Genomic DNA, 20,746 nt, shown 5'->3' with positions numbered 1-20,746 from the left:
ACTGCCCCCTATATACAAGAATATAACTACTATAATACTGCTTCTACATACAAGAATCTAACTACTATAATTCTGCCCCTATATACAAGAATATAACTACTATAATACTGCCCCCTATATACAAGAATATAACTACTATAATACTGCTCCTATATACAAGAATATAACTACTATAATACTGCCCCCTATATATAAGAATATAACTACTATAATACTGCTCTTATATACAAGAATATAACTACTATAATACTCCCCTCTATATACAAGAATATAACTACTATAATACTGCTCCTATATACAAGAATATAACTACTATAATACTGCCCCCTATATATAAGAATATAACTATTATAATACTGCTCTTATATACAAGAATATAACTACTATAATACTGCCCCCTATATACAAAAATATAACTACTATAATACTGCCCCTATATACAAGAATATGACTATTATAATACTGCCCCTATATACAAGAATATAACTACTATAATACTGCCCCATATATACAAGAATATAACTACTATAATACTGCCCCTATATACAAGAATATAACTACTATAATACAGCCCCTATATACAAGAATATAACTACTATAATACTGCCCCTATAGACAAGAATATAACTACTATAATACTGCTCCCTATATACAAGAATATAACTTCTATAATACTGCCCCTATATACAAGAATATAACTACTATAATACTGCTCCTATATACAAGAATATAACTACTATAATACTGCCCCTATATACAAGAATATAACCACTATAATACTGCCCCTATATACAATAATATAACTACTATAATACTGCTCCTATATACAAGAATATAATTACTATAATACTGCCCCCTATATACAAGAATATAACTACTATAATACTGCTCCCTATATACAAGAATATAACTACTATAATACTGCTCCTATATACAAGAATATAACTACTATAATACTGCCCCTATATACAAGAATATAACTACTATAATACTGCCCCTATATACAAGAATCTAACTACTATACTATTGCCCCTATATACAAGAATATAACTACTATAATACTGCCCTCTATATACAAGAATATAACTACTATAATACTGCCTCCTATATACAAGAATATAACTACTATAACACTGCCCCCTATATACAAGAATATAACTACTATAATACTGCCCCCTATATACAAGAATATAACTACTATAATACTGCTTCTACATACAAGAATCTAACTACTATAATTCTGCCCCTATATACAAGAATATAACTACTATAATAATGCCCCTATATACAAGAATATAACTACTATAATACCGCCCCTATATACAAGAATATAACTACTATAATACTGCCCCTATATAGAAGAATGTAACTACTATAATACTGCCCCTATATACAAGAATATAACTACTATAATACTGCCCCCTATATACAAGAATATAACTACTATAATACTGCCCCCTATATACAAGAATATAACTACTATAATACTGCCCCCTATATACAAGAATATAACTACTATAAGGGCAAAGCCCCACGTGGCGGAATTGCTCTTGAATTCCGCTGCGGACACTCCGCAGCGTTAATCCGCAGCGGAGCCGTTTCTCCATTGACTTCCACTTCTATATAGTAGGGTTTGTTTAGACGATGCGGAAAATTCCGCTGCGGAGCATAGGCTGCGGTGCGGAATTTGGTGTTCGCAGCATGCAATGGCTGTTGCGGACTCATGGCGGAATTTCTCCATTGACTTCAATGGAGATTCTAAATTCTGCAATGAAGTCCGCAGCTGTCATGCACATGTTATGTGTGCTGCGGATGCGCCTTGCTTTTTTGACATGACATTTCTTCATTCTGGCTGGACCTATGTATTTCTAGGTCTACAGCCAGACTGAGGAAGTCAAGGGGGCTCCCGTAATTACGGGAGCGTTGCTAGGCGACGTCAGTAAATAGTCACTGTCCAGGGTGCTGAAAGAGTTAAGCGATCGGCAGTAACTGTTTCTTCCCCCTGGACAGTGACTACCGATCCCAATATACAGCAACCTGTAAAAAAAATAGAAGTTCATACTTACCGAGAACTCCCTGCTTCTTCCTCCAGTCCGGCTTCCCAGGATGACGTTTCAGTCTAAGTGATGGCTGCAGCCAATCACAGGCTGCAGCGGTCACATGGACTGCCGCGTCATCCAGGGAGGTCGGGCTGGATGCCGAAAGAGGGACGCGTCACCAAGACAACGGCCGGTAAGTATGAAATTCGTTTACTTTCACTAGGGAAAGTGCTGTCCCTTCTCTCTATCCTGCACTGATAGAGAGAAGGGAAGCACTTTTACCGCAGTCCGCAGCAGCTAGTCCGCATCAATTTACTGCACATTTTGGGCAGATCCGCTGCAGAATCTGCCCCTATATACAAGAATATAACTACTATAATACTGCCCCTATATACAAGAATATAACTACTATAATACTGCTCCTATATACAAGAATATAACTACTATAATACTGCTCCTATATACAAGAATATAACTACTATAATTCTGCTTCTATATACAAGAATATAACTACTATAATACAGCACCCTATATACAAGAATATAACTACTATATTACTGCCCCTATATACAAGAATATAACTACTATAATACTGCCCCTATATACAAGAATGTAACTACTATAATACTGCCCCTATATACAAGAATATAACTACTATAATACTGCCCTATATACAAGAATATAACTACTATAATACTGCTCCCTATATACAAGAATATAATTACTATAATACTGCCCCTATATACAAGAATATAACTACTATAATACTGCCCCTATATACAAGAATATAACTACTATAATACTGCCCCTATATACAAGAATATAACTACTATAATACTGACCCCTATATACAAGAATATAACTACTATAATACTGCCCCTATATACAAGAATATAACTACTATAATACTGCCCCTATATACAAGAATATAACTACTATAATACTGACCCCTATATACAAGAATATAACTACTATAATACTGCCCCTATATACAAGAATATAACTACTATAATACTGACCCCTATATACAAGAATATAACTACTATAATACTGCCCCTATATACAAGAATATAACTACTATAATACTGCCCCTATATACAAGAATATAACTACTATAATACTGACCCCTATATACAAGAATATAACTACTATAGTACTGCCCCTATATACAAGAATATAACTACTATAATACTGCTCCTATATACAAGAATATAACTACTTTAATACTGACCCCTATATACAAGAATATAACTACTATAATACTGCCCCCTATATACAAGAATATAACTACTATAATACTGCACCCTATATACAAGAATATAACTACTATAATACTGCTCCTATATACAAGAATATAACTACTATAATACTGCACCCTATATACAAGAATATAACTACTATAATACTGCTCCATATACAAGAATATAACTACTATAAGGGTATGTTCACACGGCGGGGGTCCGTAACGGCTGAAATTACGGGGATGTTTCAGCCTGTAAACATCCCCGTAATTTCAGCCGTACCGGCATGTGCAGGCGCTTGAACGCCGCGTCAATTACGGCCGTAATTAGCGCTGCTATTCATTGGAGTCAATGAATAACGGCTCCAATTACGGCCAAAGAAGTGACAGGTCACTTCTTCTACGCGGGCGTCAATTTACGCGCCGTCATTTGACAGCGGCGCGTAAATATACGCCTCGTGTGAACAGACAAACGTCTGCCCATTGCTTTCAATGGGCAGATGTTTGTCAGCGCTATTGAGGCGCTATTTTCAGACGTAATTCGGGGCAAAAACGCCCGAATTACGTCCGTAAATAGGCCGTGTGAACATACCCTAATACTGCTCCTATATACAGGATTCGAACTACTATAATGGCTGTTGAACACGACCGAGTGCCACGTGGGCCTATTTTCATGCCATCCGAGTGTCACCTGATAGTTTTCACAAACCCATTCACTTTAGCATGTGACTCTGGTCTGTGAAAACCAACCCGAATTTCTGATTCGTGGAAAGGTAGGACAGGTCCTATCTTTGCACGGATCACGGACAGGACACGGGCGGCTCACACTGTCCCCTATGTACAAGTAAATGAACCTGATTGGGCAGTTATATGATATTTCTTGACTGCAGTTGTCATTCAGCAGGATAAATACTGTATATTTCAGATTGATGGCGCTTAGAATTTGAAAGACATCTGTCAGTCAATAATGAAGGTTAAATCTATAAATATTCACATCTCTCCCTGATGACCTCTTTAACTCGTACATTTTAGGAGGTTCATTAATGTGTCAGTTTCTGATATGAAAGAATTTTATTTTATAGTTTAAAGACCCAGAAACATTTACTTTCCCCCCTAGAACACGGCCTCATCTTCGGTGATTGACTTTTGTTCCAATAAATGTCCCAGAAAATAGTTGTTTTTTTTAATAATAAATTACAGACGGCAGAACCGGACAACAAAAGACGAATTGTTGTAAAATGAAGGCATTTCCCTCCCATGTGATGTCTTATATTTACTCCTCGTCCGTTACACCAGCCATAGACATGGTCATTACTATTAATGATGATTGTTATTGATAATTGTTATTTCCTATGTGGCCAAAACAATTACTTCTGATCCATAGAAATTGTTTTCCATCAGTCACAACAATTATCGTCTCAGCTTAAGAATTTTTTGAGTCCTTGTGACAAAGCTATACCTCCAGCCAATGGCTGCAAAGCACTGAGTGACGTCATTAAAAGGGGGTGTGATTGTGACAATTTCTGTTGTACAATTGAATCCTGCAGCATTAGTTGCACCAGTGGGGCCATGGGTTTATAGTGTACAGAGCACCTGGAAAACTTGCATTTGGGCAACCAGAGAGTAAGAAATAACAGTCCTGGCAAGTTAAATCACCCTAGTGGCCTGGAGTCAGTTTAAGAATATTGTTGACCTGAGCTAGAGAATATTTGAATTAGTAAAACTGGGAGAAGGTTTAATGGAGCATGTACCCTGGGTACTGGGTGGCAGAGTGGGCACCAACAGGTCACATTGCCTTGGCCAGAGTATTTAGATATGGCTATTTCAGAAAACAAAGTCTTTCCCCGGGTGAAGGATAGTCAGGGCCGTCCTTTGAGGTGTGTGACCTGTGCGATCGCACAGGCCGCATCACTCCAGCAGGTAGAAGGGGGTGCTGTGCTGGCTCCCTACCCTTGCTTGTGTTTATGAAGCACTCGGCAACTCTGCAGTTGCCTTTGCGCCCGTGCGCTTCTCTCAGTGGCGTAACTACCACTGAAGCAGCCATAGAGGTGGCGGTACTAAAAACATGTTTCAGTACGGGACAGTTTTCCCGCAGCGAGGCAGGGACTCCTAGCGTCGTACATAACTATGATGATAGGAGCCGGGCTCTCTGCACTGTGTTCAGTTCGGGAAATGTGGCCAACATGCGGTCCGTATATCACGGACCGAACACGCTCGTGTGAATCCGGCCCATTCACACGAACACTGCCAACCTCGGAAGGTGCACCCGTGCGTTAAGCGTTATCACGAATCCCCCGTAGACTAGAGTCTATGGAGGGATGCGTGAAAACGCAGGAAAATAGGACATGTCCTATTATTGCACAGACCCTTCACACGCTCCGTTGAAACAATGGCCGTGTGAACGGCCCCATTGAAATACATGTGTCCGTGTGACGACCGTAATCACACGGATGAGTTGCACGCTTGTCTGAATGAGCCCTAAGGCTGGGTTCACACGTGGCGGAATTTCACTTAAATTCCGCTGCGGACACTCCGCAGCGTTAATCCGCAGTGGAGCCGTTTCTCCATTGACTTCCACTTTAATTTAGCAGTGTTTGTTTAGACGATGCGTAAAATTCCGCTGCGGAGCATAGGCTACGTAGCGGAATTTGGTGTCCGCAGCATGCTCTGTCTGTTGCGGAGGTGTGGCGGACTGTTTGCGGACTCATTGCGGAATTTCTCCATTGACTTCAATGGAGATTCTAATTTCCGCAATGAAGTCCGCAGCTGTCATGCACATGTTATGTGTGCTGCGGATGCGTTTTGCTTTTTTAACTTGACATTTCTTCATTCTGGCTGGACCTATGTATTTCTAGGTCTACAGCCAGACTGAGGAAGTCAATGGGGCTCCCGTAATGACGGGAGCGTTGCTAGGAGACGTCTGTAAATAGTCACTGTCCAGGGTGCTGAAAGAGTTAAGCGATCGGCAGTAACTGTTTCTGCACCCGGGACAGTGACTACCGATCCCAATATACAGCAACCTGTAAAAAAAATATAAGTTCATACTTACCGAGAACTCCCTGCTTCTGTCTCCAGTCCGGCCTCCCAGGATGACGTTTCAGTCTAAGTGACGGCTGCAGCCAATCACAGGCCAATAACAGGCTGCAGCGGTCACATGGACTGCCGCGTCATCCAGGGAGGTCGGGCTGGATGCCGAAAGAGGGACGCGTCACCAAGACAACGGCCGGTAAGTATGAATTTCTTTGACTTTCACAAGGGAAAGTGCTGTCCCTTCTCTCTATCCTGCACTGATAGGGAGAAGGGAAGTACTTTTACCGCAGTCCGCAGCAGCTAGTCCGCATCAATTTACTGCACATTTTGTGCAGATCCGCAGCAGAATCTGCAACGCAGATTCTGTGCGGCATTGATGCGGACAGTTGCGGAGGAAATCCGCCACGTGTGAACAATGTATCAGTCTGGAGTCTAGGATGTTGAGCTGACAGAAGATTGCCCAGACTGGAGACAATTGTATCCATTTCTCAGGACTAGGCAGGTCTGCAGGCTGTGAATGTAAAGGAGAGTGTTTTTATTCACTGACAGCAAGCTAAACCGTTAAACATTGGGAGACATTGAATTACAAAGTACATTATAAAGTTGTAGAACTTTTCATTTATACAGTGATTAAGCTCTATTTACTTAAGACCAGGAAACCCCTTTTATCCTGCCGCTTTATGAAGGCCCATGGAATAACGCCGCCGATATTAAATATAGATGGCAGCTGCTTTTAAATGGTCCAGGACTGGGGACGACACTCTCTTCATGGCCGTGGATGAAATGCAGACAGACAAGCCCATTTATACACATCTGCTCCGTGTGCCCTAAGATAATGCTCTTCTGGGAGTCGGTAAATGGATTAACTACACAAGAAACTCGTTGGGAAAATACCATCAGACCCATCGGAGATTTACAGGAGAAGCCACATTATTGCTGTTGTGTTAGATGGTGCAGTTATTAGGGATCACTGCTGGAGATAAGCGTCACCCTATCGGGGCGGGGGGGGGGGGGTAGTATGTTAAGGTGATTGTGATGTGAGACTGAACCCTCTCCCTCCACTGTCTCCGCTATAGGATCTTTGAAGATCTTAAGACCAGTTTTCAAGATCTCAGCTTGTTGTCAGTGATTGGAAACATTCTTGTATATACCCAGAGGCCCGCAGTTGAGAATTGTACATCAGCAGCTATTAGTCCCAATTACCCAATTAAAAGTCATGTTTGACCCTCAGAGATGGTGGAGATGAGAAGACCTCTTAATTATCTTTCTTTATTATCTTTGGTTATGTTCCGACACCAGTTTTTCTACCATGAATTGCTCCGCAAATCCGCAGGACCTCTGTGGCAAAATCTGCACATGTGATTTTGCTGCAGGTTTTTTTTAAAACCTGATTTCTCTAGTTATTCACTTACAGGCTGCATTGGAATTCAAAGAATAGAAGCCACAGGGAAAGAAGAAATAAATAAGAGAGCAGGGGCTATGCACTTCTATGGAGCCTGGGTGACTCTGTGACAAAGTGCTGCTACAACTGCCTGCTGTAACTTCCTGGACCCAGCTACTAGAAGAGAAACAGAATTGACTGGCATAGGGGTGAAATGAATCTAACGGAGAGTTATAGGATCCTGGGGGGAAAAAAATCAAGGTCTAGGATAATGCCAGAGATCAGGGATGTTGAATTGTATATATAATGTATAGAATTAGATATATTTTTTATTTACTGTTTTGATGGGTTTTACTAATTGCCAGGTTATTGGCCTTTTGCCACGTCACCCCCAAGCCTTTTAATAAACGGGACACACTGTTTGCTTTAGCTGCGATCCCCTCACACAGACGTGGAGAATAATAATAAGAAAAAACAGACCATTTTAATGAGGGGATAACAAGTGGAGTGTGGACTGAATTAACGGTCTGTACAAACAACAGGAACGATCGCCGCAGCTGCTGTATAATAAAGCACAAACACGGCTCCGACACCAAAATGTAAAGACAAGCAAAACATCAGCATAATAATAGTGCCGTACAGTCCCCAAATAAAACCAATCTGCATTGCCCTTATTACAGTCCCCAAATAAAAACTGCACTGCCCTTATTACAGTCCACAAATAAAACCTGCACTGTCCTTATTACAGTCCACAAATAAAAGCTGCACTGTCCTTATTACAGTCCCCAAATATGACCTGCACTGTCCTTATTACAGTCCACAAATAAAACCTGCACTGCCCTTATTACAGTCCCCAAATATAACCTGCACTGTCCTTATTACAGTCCCCAAATAAAACCTGCACTGCCCTTATTACAGTCCCTAAATAAAAGCTGCACTGTCCTTATTAGGGCATGCCCACACGTGGCGGATTTCCTCCGCAACTGACCGCATCAATGCCGCACAGAATCTGCGTTGCAGATTCTGCGGCGGATCTGCCCAAAATGTGCAGTAAATTGATGCGGACTAGCTGCTGTGGACTGCGGTAAAAGTGCTTCCCTTCTCTCTATCAGTGCAGGATAGAGAGAAGGGACAGCACTTTCCCTAGTGAAAGTAAAAGAATTTCATACTTACCAGCCGTTGTCTTGGTGACGCGTCCCTCTTTCGGCATCCAGCCTGACCTCCCTGGATGACGCGGCAGTCCATGTGACCGCTGCAGCCTGTGATTGGCCTGTGATTGGCTGCAGCCTGTGATTGGCTGCAGCCTGTGATTGGCCTGTGATTGGCTGCAGCTGTCACTTAGACTGAAACGTCATCCTGGGAAGCCGGACTGGAGACAGAAGCAGGGAGTTCTCGGTAAGTATGAACTTATATTTTTTTACAGGTTGCTGTATATTGGGATCGGTAGTCACTGTCCAGGGTGCAGAAACAGTTACTGCCGATCGCTTAACTCTTTCAGCACCCTGGACAGTGACTATTTACTGACGTCGCCTAGCAACGCTCCCGTAATTACGGGAGCCCCATTGACTTCCTCAGTCTGGCTGTAGACCTAGAAATACATAGGTCCAGCCAGAATGAAGAAATGTCATGTCAAAAAAGCAAGACGCATCCGCAGCACACATAACATGTGCATGACAGCTGCGGACTTCATTGCAGAATTTAGAATTTCCATTGAAGTCAATGGAGAACTTCCGCAATGAGTCCGCAACCAGTCCGCCACTGGTCCGCAACATCCATTGTATGCTGCGGACACCAAATTCCGCATCGCAGCCTATGCTCCGCAGCGGAATTTTACTCAACGTCTAAACGAAGCATACTAAAAAGAAGTGGAAGGCAATGGAGAAACGGCTCCGCTGCGGATTAACGCTGCGGAGTGTCCGCAGCGGAATTCAAGTGCAATTCCGCCACGTGTGAACATGGCCTTACAGTCCACAAATATAACCTGCACTGCCCTTATTACAGTTCCAGTTTCCATTGTGTCTCACAACCACAGTCTCACTATATCAGCAGCCATATAACAGAGCCCAATGTTCCCACAAATAGAGCCTGAAAATGTCCTATATATAAAATAACCTTCTACAGTAACCTTATAATACTGCCTGCCATAGTGTCATTATAATACTGCCTGCCATAGTGTCCTTATAATACTGCCTGCCATAGTGTCCTTATAATACTGCCTGCCATAGTGTCCTTATAATACTGCCTGCCATAGTGTCATTATAATGCTGCCTGCCATAGTCTCCTTATAATACTGCCTGCCATAGTCTCCTTATAATACTGCCTGCCATAGTGTCCTTATAATACTGCCTGCCATAGTGTCATTATAATACTGCCTGCCATAATGTAATACTGCCTGCCATAGTGTCATTATAATACTGCCTGCCATAGTGTCATTATAATACTGCCTGCCATAGTGTCATTATAATACTGCCTGCCATAGTGTCCTTATAATACTGCCTGCCATAGTGTCATTATAATGCTGCCTGCCATAGTCTCCTTATAATACTGCCTGCCATAGTGTCATTATAATACTGCCTGCCATAGGGTCCTTATAATACTGCCTGTCATAGTGTCATTATAATACTGCCTGCCATAGTGTCATTATAAACTGCCTGCCATAGTGTCATTATAATACTGCCTGCCATAGTGTCATTATAATACTGCCTGCCATAGTGTCCTTATAATACTGCCTGCCATAGTCTCCTTATAATACTGCCTGCCACAGTGTCATTATAATAGTGCCTGCCATAGTGTCATTATAATAGTGCCTGCCATAGTGTCATTATAATACTGCCTGCCATAGTGTCATCATAATAGTGCCTGCCATAGTGTAATTATAATAGTGCCTGCCATAGTGTCCTTATAATACTGCCTGTCATAGTGTCATTATAATACTGCCTGTCATAGTGTCATTATAATACTGCCTGCCATAGGGTCCTTATAATACTGCCTGCCATAGTGTCATTATAATAGTGCCTGCCATAGTGTCATTATAATACTGCCTGCCATAGTGTCATTATAATACTGCCTGCCATAGTCTCCTTATAATACTGCCTGCCACAATGTCATTATAATACTGCCTGCCATAGTGTCATCATAATACAGCCTGCCATAATGTCCTTCTAATACTGCCTGCCATAGTGTCATCATAATAGTGCCTGCCATAGTGTAATTATAATAGTGCCTGCCATAGTGTCATTATAATAGTGCCTGCCATAGTGTCATTATAATACTGCCTGCCATAGGGTCCTTATAATACTGCCTGCCATAGTGTCATTATAATAGTGCCTGCCATAGTGTCATTATAATACTGCCTGCCATAGTGTCATTATAATACTGCCTGCCATAGTCTCCTTATAATACTGCCTGCCACAGTGTCATTATAATACTGCCTGCCATAGTGTCATCATAATACAGCCTGCCATAATGTCCTTCTAATACTGCCTGCCATAGTGTCATCATAATAGTGCCTGCCATAGTGTAATTATAATAGTGCCTGCCATAGTGTCATTATAATAGTGCCTGCCATAGGGTTCTTATAATACTGCCTGCCATAGTGTCATTATAATAGTGCCTGCCATAGTGTCATTATAATACTGCCTGCCATAGTCTCCTTATAATACTGCCTGCCATAGTGTCATCATAATACAGCCTGCCATAATGTCCTTCTAATACTGCCTGCCATAGTGTCATCATAATAGTGCCTGCCATAGTGTAATTATAATAGTGCCTGCCATAGTGTCATTATAATAGTGCCTGCCATAGTGTCATTATAATACTGCCTGCCATAGGGTCCTTATAATACTGCCTGCCATAGTGTCATTATAATAGTGCCTGCCATAGTGTCATTATAATACTGCCTGCCATAGAGTCATTATAATACTGCCTGCCATAGTGTCATTATAAACTGCCTGCCATAGTCTCCTTATAATACTGCCTGCCACAGTGTCATCATAATACAGCCTGCCATAATGTCCTTCTAATACTGCCTGCCATAGTGTCATCATAATACAGCCTGCCATAATGTCCTTCTAATACTGCCTGCCATAGTGTCATCATAATAGTGCCTGCCATAGTGTAATTATAATAGTGCCTGCCATAGTGTCATCATAATAGTGCCTGCCATAGGGTTCTTATAATACTGCCTGCCATAGTGTCATTATAATAGTGCCTGCCATAGTGTCATTATAATAGTGCCTGCCATAGTGTCATTATAATAATGCCCGCCATAGTGTCCATATAATACTGCCTGCCATAGTGATAATAGTGCCTGCCATAGTGTCATTATAATACTGCCTGCCATAGTGTCATTATAATACTGCCTGCCATAGTGTCCATATAATACTGCCTGCCATAGTGTCATTATAATACTGCCTGCCATAGTGTCATTATAATACTGCCTGCCATAGTGAAAGGCAATGGAGAAACGGCTCCGCTGTGGATTAACGCTGCGGAGTGTCCGCAGCGGAATTCAAGTGCAATTCCGCCACGTGTGAACATGGCCTTACAGTCCACAAATATAACCTGCACTGCCCTTATTACAGTTCCAGTTTCCATTGTGTCTCACAACCACAGTCTCACTATATCAGCAGCCATATAACAGAGCCCAATGTTCCCACAAATAGAGCCTGAAAATGTCCTATATATAAAATAACCTTCTACAGTAACCTTATAATACTGCCTGCCATAGTGTCCTTATAATACTGCCTGCCATAGTGTCCTTATAATACTGCCTGCCATAGTCTCCTTATAATACTGCCTGCCATAGTGTCCTTATAATACTGCCTGCCATAGTGTCATTATAATACTGCCTGCCATAGTGTCCTTATAATACTGCCTGCCATAGTGTCATTATAATACTGCCTGCCATAGTGTCCTTATAATACTGCCTGCCATAGTCTCCTTATAATACTGCCTGCCATAGGGTCCTTATAATACTGCCTGTCATAGGGTCCTTATAATACTGCCTGTCATAGTGTCATTATAATACTGCCTGCCATAGTGTCATTATAAACTGCCTGCCATAGTGTCATTATAATACTGCCTGCCATAGTGTCATTATAATACTGCCTGCCATAGTGTCATTATAATACTGCCTGCCATAGTGTCATTATAATACTGCCTGCCATAGTGTCATTATAATACTGCCTGCCATAGGGTCCTTATAATACTGCCTGTCATAGTGTCATTATAATACTGCCTGCAATAGTCATTATAATACTGCCTGCCATAGTGTCATTATAATAGTGCCTGCCATAGTGTCATTATAATACTGCCTGCCATAGTGTCCTTATAATACTGCCTGTCATAGTGTCATTATAATACTGCCTGCCATAATGTCCTTCTAATACTGCCTGCCATAGTGTCATCATAATAGTGCCTGCCATAGTGTCTTTATAATAGTGCCTGCCATAGTGTCATTATAATACTGCCTGCCATAGTGTCCTTATAATACTGCCTGTCATAGTGTCATTATAATACTGCCTGCCATAATGTCCTTCTAATACTGCCTGCCATAGTGTCATCATAATAGTGCCTGCCATAGTGTCTTTATAATAGTGCCTGCCATAGTGTAATTATAATAGTGCCTGCCATAGTGTAATTATAATAGTGCCTGCCATAGTGTCATTATAATACTGCCCGCCATAGTGTCCATATAATACTGCCTGCCATAGTGTCTTTATAATACTGCCTGCCATAGTGTCATTATAATACTGCCCGCCATAGTGTCCATATAATACTGCCTGCCATAGTGTCTTTATAATACTGCCTGCCATAGTGTCATTATAATACTGCCTGCCATAGTGTCATTATAATACCGCCTGCCATAGTGTCATTATAATACTGCCTACCATAGTGTCATTTTAATACTGCTATCATTAGTGTCACGTAGGGTTCGTGGACCCACAGGGTCATACCGCCTTGGCAGTATGGCAGCTGGCCAACAGGGCGCAGGTCAGAGTCTATAGTTCGTATAGGGTACCTGTGGCAGCTCGGACAGTAGCAAGGCAGGCTTGGCTGGGACTAGGCAGCAGGTAGACGTCAGGCGTGGAGTAGCAAAACAGGCGTGGTATACAGCACAGCAGGACTACAGCTCAGCACGGCACTAGATCAGAATACAGGTTATAGGATACAGGAACAGGGAACACTGGAAGCAGGAAACACTAGGGGACCATTTGCAAGACAAACTTAGGATACGACAACAACGCTCAGGCATGGGAGGATGGGGCTGGGACCTTCTTATAGCCCAGGGTGCTCTGGGAGCAATCAGCTCAATCTCCTACATGCGTGCACTTAGGCTTCTTAAGACTGGACTGAGCTCGCGAGCGCACCCTGGTGGTCACTGTGGAACAGGACGGCCGTATGTGCAGACATCTCTGGAGAGAAGGGCGTCGACTGGATGGAAGGAGTTAGTGGTCAGCGACCATGGACGTTACAGTATTCCCCCTCTTACGCCCCCTCCTCTATTGGCCAGAACGAGAGAGAAACCTCTTAATAAGGGTAGGAGCGTTGAGATTCTCTTCTGGCTCCCAGGACCTCTCTTCTGGACCAAACCCCTTCCAATCTACTAAATAAAAGGTTCTTCCTCTTACTTTTTAATGTCCAGGATCTCCTTAACCTCGAAGGTGTCTGAAGGCCCGCTGGAGGCAACCGCAGGGCTAGGAGTCTTGGTAAAGCGGTTCAGAACCACCAGCTTCAGGAAGGAGACATGGAAGGAGTTGGGGATCCTGAGGGTAGGAGGCAGCCGCAGCTTGTATTGTAGGCGACAGGTTTGATCTGCTGTAGGATCTCGAAGGGTCCGAGGAACCTGGGAGCAAATTTGTACGACGGCGCCCTTCAGTCGAATCTTCCTGGAGGACAGCCAGACCTTCGTGCCAGGAAGAAACTGAGCAGGTTTTCTTCTCCTTGTGTCCGCCTTCCGCTTCATGCGGTCGACCACCAGCAAGATGGTGGATCGAGTCGGCTGCCAGATCTGCAGAAAGTCCCTAAAAGCTGTGTCAGCAGCTGGTACCTCAGACGTATCAGGCACCAGGAGAGGAATTTGTGGGTGCTGGCCGTAGACAATGAAGAATGGTGTCTTCTGTGTGGACTCGCTGGTGTGATTGTTGCATGAGAATTCAGCCCACGGAAGCAACTGCACCCAGTCATCATGCTGCTTGGAGATGAAGTGGCGTAAGTAGTTGTAATGATGGGGGTAGGGAAACGGACAAGTAGCCCTAAACTACCCGCCACTCTGTCCCTGCCTACTTGCAACGACCCGCCCTAGGCGACGGGGTACAACTGGGCGGCGGTCCCTACGCTCACTAAGTGCACGAGACAAACAGACGAGGGAACACAAAGCTAGGGGAAATGGGGCAGTTGCCCACGGCAACACCGTGAGCAACAAGAGTGGTGAACGAGCCGAGTCAAACCAGGAGTGAACGAGGTACCAAATGCAGAGCAGGAGAGTAGTCAGAAAGCCAAGGTCGGTATGGAGCAGGATCAAATAGTCAGAAGCTGTAGCTGGGCCAGGAAACCACACGAGAAGAATCACAAGCCAAGGAGGAACAGGAAAGGCAGGTATAAATAGACAGAGGGCGGGAGCTAGCTCCGTCTGGCCAGGCTGCGATAGGCTCTCCCACTCCTAAGCCTGCCATCCTGAGTGGTGGAAGATGGAGTCAGTCTCAGAGGCATAAACTCAGGTGCAGACTGATTACCTATGGGCGTATACACAGAAGTTGTGCCTGGCAGATCCTTTACAGTACCCACCCTTTTATGAGGGGCCACCGGACCCTTTCTAAGTGGACCTGGTTTATTGGGGAAACGAAGGTGGAACTTCCTGACCAATACCCCAGCGTGAACATCCCTAGCGGGTACCCAAGTCCTCTCCTCAGGCCCGTATCCTCTCCAATGAACCAGGTACTGAAGGGAGCCTTGGACCATCTTGCTGTCCACAATCTTGGCCACCTCGAATTCCACCCCCTCAGGGGTGAGAACGGGAACAGGAGGTTTCCTCGAGGGAGCCAAGGACGGGGAACAGCGTTTAAGAAGGGAGGCATGAAACACGTCGTGTATTCGAAAAGATGGGGGCAACTCCAGTCGGAAGGAGACAGGATTGAGGACTTCAATTACCTTATACAGCCCAATAAACCGGAGAACAAACTTCTTGGACGGGACCTTAAGGCGCAAGTTCCTAGACGATAACCACACCAGATCCCAGACCATAAACAAGGGGTTAGCAGAACGTCTTCTATCAGCCTGAGTTTTTTGTACGCTCTGGGACGCTTCTAGGTTCTTCTGAACCTGGGCCCAGACTGTGCACAGTTCCCGATGAACGACCTCTACCTCGGGATTGTTGGAACTACCAGGTGAAACGGAGGAGAACCGTGGATTAAACCCAAAATTACAGAAAAAGGGGGAGACCCCTGACGAGTTACTGACCCGGTTATTAAGGGAAAATTCGGCGAGGGGAATGAATGAGACCCAATCATATTGACAGTCAGAGATAAAACACCTTACATATTGTTCTAGAGATTGATTAGTCCTCTCCGTTTGGCCATTAGTTTCAGGATGGAAGGACAGATCAATCTCCAACTTTTTACAGAAGGCTCTCCAAAACAATGAAACAAATTGTACCCCTCTGTCCGAAACAATATTGACAGGGGCCCCATGGAGACGCAGGATGTGTTTGACAAACAAGGTAGCTAACGTCTTAGCATTGGGTAGTTTCTTGAGGGGCAAAAAGTGGCACATCTTACTGAAGCGGTCTACTACAACCCACACCACCGACTTGCCTTGAGATGGAGGCAAATCGGTGATAAAATCCATGGAGATATGGGTCCAAAGTCTCTGGGGAATGGGCAAAGAACGTAGTAAGCCCGCTGGTCGGGACCTGGGAGTCTTGGACCTAGCACAAACCCCACAAGCGGCGACGTAAGCCTTAATGTCTTTAGGCAACCCAGGCCACCAATAGTTTCTGGCAATGAGGTATTTGGTACCCAGGACGCCTGGATGACCCGATAGTGCGGAGTCATGATTCTCCCTAAGTACCCTTAGCCGGAATTGCAGGGGAACAAACAGCTTGTCCTCAGGAAGGTTCCCGGGAGCTGAACCTTGATCGGCCGCAATTTCAGAGACTAAATCAGAATCAATAGAAGAAATTATTATACCAGGAGGCAAAATACAAGCAGGATCCTCCTCCGAAGGAGGGCTGCCCATGAAGCTACGCGACAGAGCATCGGCCTTAATATTTTTAGACCCAGCCCTATAGGTAACCAAAAAGTTGAATCTGGAAAAAATAGCGCCCATCAAGCTTGTCTCGGGTTTAGCCTCCGGGCAGATTCTAGGAAAACCAGATTCTTGTGGTCGGTAAGGACCGTTACCTGGTGCCTAGCCCCCTCCAGGAAGTGGCGCCACTCTTCAAATGCCCATTTAATGGCTAAGAGTTCGCGGTTGCCAATATCATAGTTACTCTCAGTGGGCGAAAACTTCCTGGAGAAGTAGGCACAGGGACGGAGATGGGTGAGGGACCTGGTACCCTGGGACAAGACAGCCCCCACTCCCACCTCGGATGCGTAAACTTCCACGATAAATGGCTCCATTTGGTTGGGCTGAACCAGCACCGGGGCCCGAGATAAAGCACTTCTTAAGGACCTCAAAAGCCTGGATAGCCTCAGGGGGCCAGTGGAGGAGATCAGCACCTTTGCGAGTGAGGTCCGTAAGAGGCTTAGCGATGACCGAGAAGTTAGCAATAAATCTCCTGTAATAATTAGCGAACCCCAAGAAACACTGTAACGCCTTCAGGGAGGCAGGTTGGACCCATTCCGCCACAGCCTGGACCTTGGCGGGGTCCATGCGGAATTCATGAGGAGTGAGGATTTGACCCAAAAATGGTATCTCCTGTACACCAAACACACATTTTTCGGTTTTCGCAAACAGTTTGTTTTCCCGAAGGACCTGGAGCACCTTCCTGACATGCTCAATGTGGGAGGACAAGTCCTTGGAAAACACCAGTATGTCATCAAGGTACACTACAAGAAATACCCCCAGGTAATCTCTTAAAATCTCATTTATGAAATTCTGGAAGACCGCAGGAGCATTACACAACCCAAAGGGCATGACGAGGTATTCGAAATGACCTTCGGGCGTGTTAAACGCAGTCTTCCACTCATCCCCCTCTTTGATGCGGATAACGTTATACGCCCCCCGTAGATCAAACTTAGAGAACCATTGGGCCCCCTGAACCTGATTAAAGAGATCAGGAATCAAAGGAAGGGGATACTGGTTCCTTACAGTGACCTTATTCAAGTTACGGTAGTCAATGCATGGCCTAAGACCACCATCCTTCTTCCCTACGAAGAAGAAGCCAGCACCTACCTGGGAAGTAGAGGGGCGAATGTAACCCTTGGCCAGGCATTCCTGGATATACTCTCTCATGGCTTCACGTTCGGGACAAGAAAGATTAAATATCCTACCCTTAGGGAGCTTAGCTCCTGGTACCAATTCGATAGCGCAATCGTATTCTCTATGAGGAGGTAACACTTTGGAGGCCTCCTTAGAGAAAACATCAGCGAAGTCCTGAACAAACTCAGATAGCGTGTTCACCACCTCAGGGGGAGAAATAGAATTAACAGAAAAACATGACGTCAAGCATTCATTACCCCATTTGGTAAGCTCCCCAGTATTCCAGTCAAACGTGGGATTATGCAACTGCAACCAGGGAAGGCCTAAAACCAAATCGGATGATAATCCCTGCATCACCAGTACAGAGCACTGCTCCAAATGCATGGAGCCCACAAGGAGTTCAAAAACAGGGGTATGCTGTGTAAAATAACCATTAGCGAGAGGAGTGGAGTCGATACCCACTACAGGGACAGGTTTAGGCAAATCAATCAAAGGCATAGCTAGAGACATAGCAAATTCCACAGACATGATATTAGCAGAAGACCCTGAATCCACGAAGGCACTGCCGGTAGCAGACCTACCACCAAAAGAGACCTGAAAGGGAAGCAAGATTTTATTATGTTTCATATTTACGGGAAATACCTGTGCGCCCAAGTGACCTCCCCAATGATCACTTAGGCGCGGAAGTTTTCCGGCTGCTTATTCTTACGCCTAGGACAGGTGTTCACTTGATGCTTGTCATCCCCACAATAGAAGCAGAGACCATTCTTCCTGCGGAACTCTCTACGTTGTCGGGGGGACACGGAGGCCCCGAGTTGCATAGGTACCTCCGAGTCTTCCGTGGAAGAGCGAAGCAACGGGACCTCGGGAGGCATCATGGGGGAGTCAGAGGGGAAAACACAAAAACGTTCAAGTTGTCGTTCCCTGAGACGTCGGTCAAGTCGTACCGCTAAAGCCATAACCTGGTCAAGGGAGTCAGAAGAGGGATAGCTAACTGGCAGGTCCTTCAGGGCGTTCGACAGGCCCAACCTAAACTGGCACCTTAAGGCAGGGTCATTCCACCGAGAAGCTATGCACAACTTCCTAAAGTCAGCACAATACTCCTCAACAGGTCTCTTACCCTGACGTAAGGTCACCAGCTGACTCTCAGCAAAGGCAGTCCTGTCAGTCTCGTCATAAATGAGTCCGAGAGCAGAAAAGAAACGATCAACGGAGGAAAGTTCAGGGGCGTCAGGAGCCAAGGAGAAGGCCCACTCTTGGGGCCCTTCCTGGAGCCGGGACATAATTATACCCACCCGCTGGCTCTCAGAACCTGAGGAGTGAGGCTTTAAGCGAAAGTAGAGCCTACAACTCTCCCGAAAGGAGAGAAAAGTCCTCCGGTCCCCTGAGAACCGGTCAGGCAACTTGAGGTGGGGTTCAAGAGGTGAGGTGAGGGGCACTACTTTGGTAGCGTCAGGCTAGTTGACCCTCTGAGCCAGGGCCTGGACCTGTAGGGAGAGACCCTGCATTTGCTGGGCCAGGGTCTCAAGGGGGTCCATAGTAGTGTCAGGGACCAGGGTAGACTAGGTATGGGCTTGTGATTATGTAATGATGGGGGTAGGGAAACGGACAAGTAGCCCTAATCTACCCGCCACTCTGTCCCTGCCTACTTGCAACGACCCGCCCTAGGCGACGGGGTATAACTGGGCGGCGGTTCCTACGCTCAGTAAGTGCACGAGACAAACAGACAAGTGTACACAAAGCTAGGGGAAATGGGGCAGTTGTCCACGGCAACACCGTGAGCAACAAGAGTGGTGAACGAGCCGAGTCAAACCAGGAGTGAACGAGGTACCAAACGCAGAGCAGGAGAGTAGTCAGAAAGCCAAGGTCAGTATGGAGCAGGATCAAATAGTCAGAAGCTGTAGCTGGGCCAGGAAACCACACGAGAAGAATCACAAGCCAAGGAGAAACAGGAAAGGCAGGTATAAATAGACAGAGGGCGGGAGCTAGCTCCGTCTGGCCAGGCTGCGATAGGCTCTCCCACTCCTAAGCCTGCCATCCTGAGTGGTGGAAGATGGAGTCAGTCTCAGAGGCATAGACTCAGGTGCAGACTGATTACCTATGGGCGTATACACAGAAGTTGTGCCTGGCAGATCCTTTACAGTAGTTCTCCAAGATCTGATTGATCCTCCCGACCTGACCATTGGACTGTGGATGGTAGGCCGAGGAAAAGTCCAACTTTACACCTAGGAGTCCGCAGAGGGCTCTCCAGAACTTCGAGGGGAACTAAACCCCCCGATCAGACACAATTTGCTGCGGTAAGCCGTGCAGGCGGAAGATGTGTTGGATGAAAAGCTTGGCCAGTAGAGGAGCAGAAGGAAGACAGGTCAGAGGAACGAAGTGGGCCATCTTTGAAAATCGATCCACCACCACCTAGACAGCACTAAATCCGGCAGAGGCAGGTACGTAATAAAGTCCATAGCTACATGCTGCCCAGGAGCATCGGGCACATGCAATGGCTGGAGCAGACCAGCAGGTCTGGAGTGAGCGACCTTGTTAGCTGCACACACTCAGCAGGACGGAACAAAGTCCAAAATGTCCTTGGGCAGCGTGGGCCACCAGAAATGATGGGCAATCAGATCTCGGGTCCCCGCG

This window comes from Rhinoderma darwinii, chromosome 7, assembly GCF_050947455.1.
Source record: "Rhinoderma darwinii isolate aRhiDar2 chromosome 7, aRhiDar2.hap1, whole genome shotgun sequence".
NCBI classification, from domain to species: domain Eukaryota; kingdom Metazoa; phylum Chordata; class Amphibia; order Anura; family Rhinodermatidae; genus Rhinoderma; species Rhinoderma darwinii.
This window is presented reverse-complemented; position numbering follows the sequence as displayed.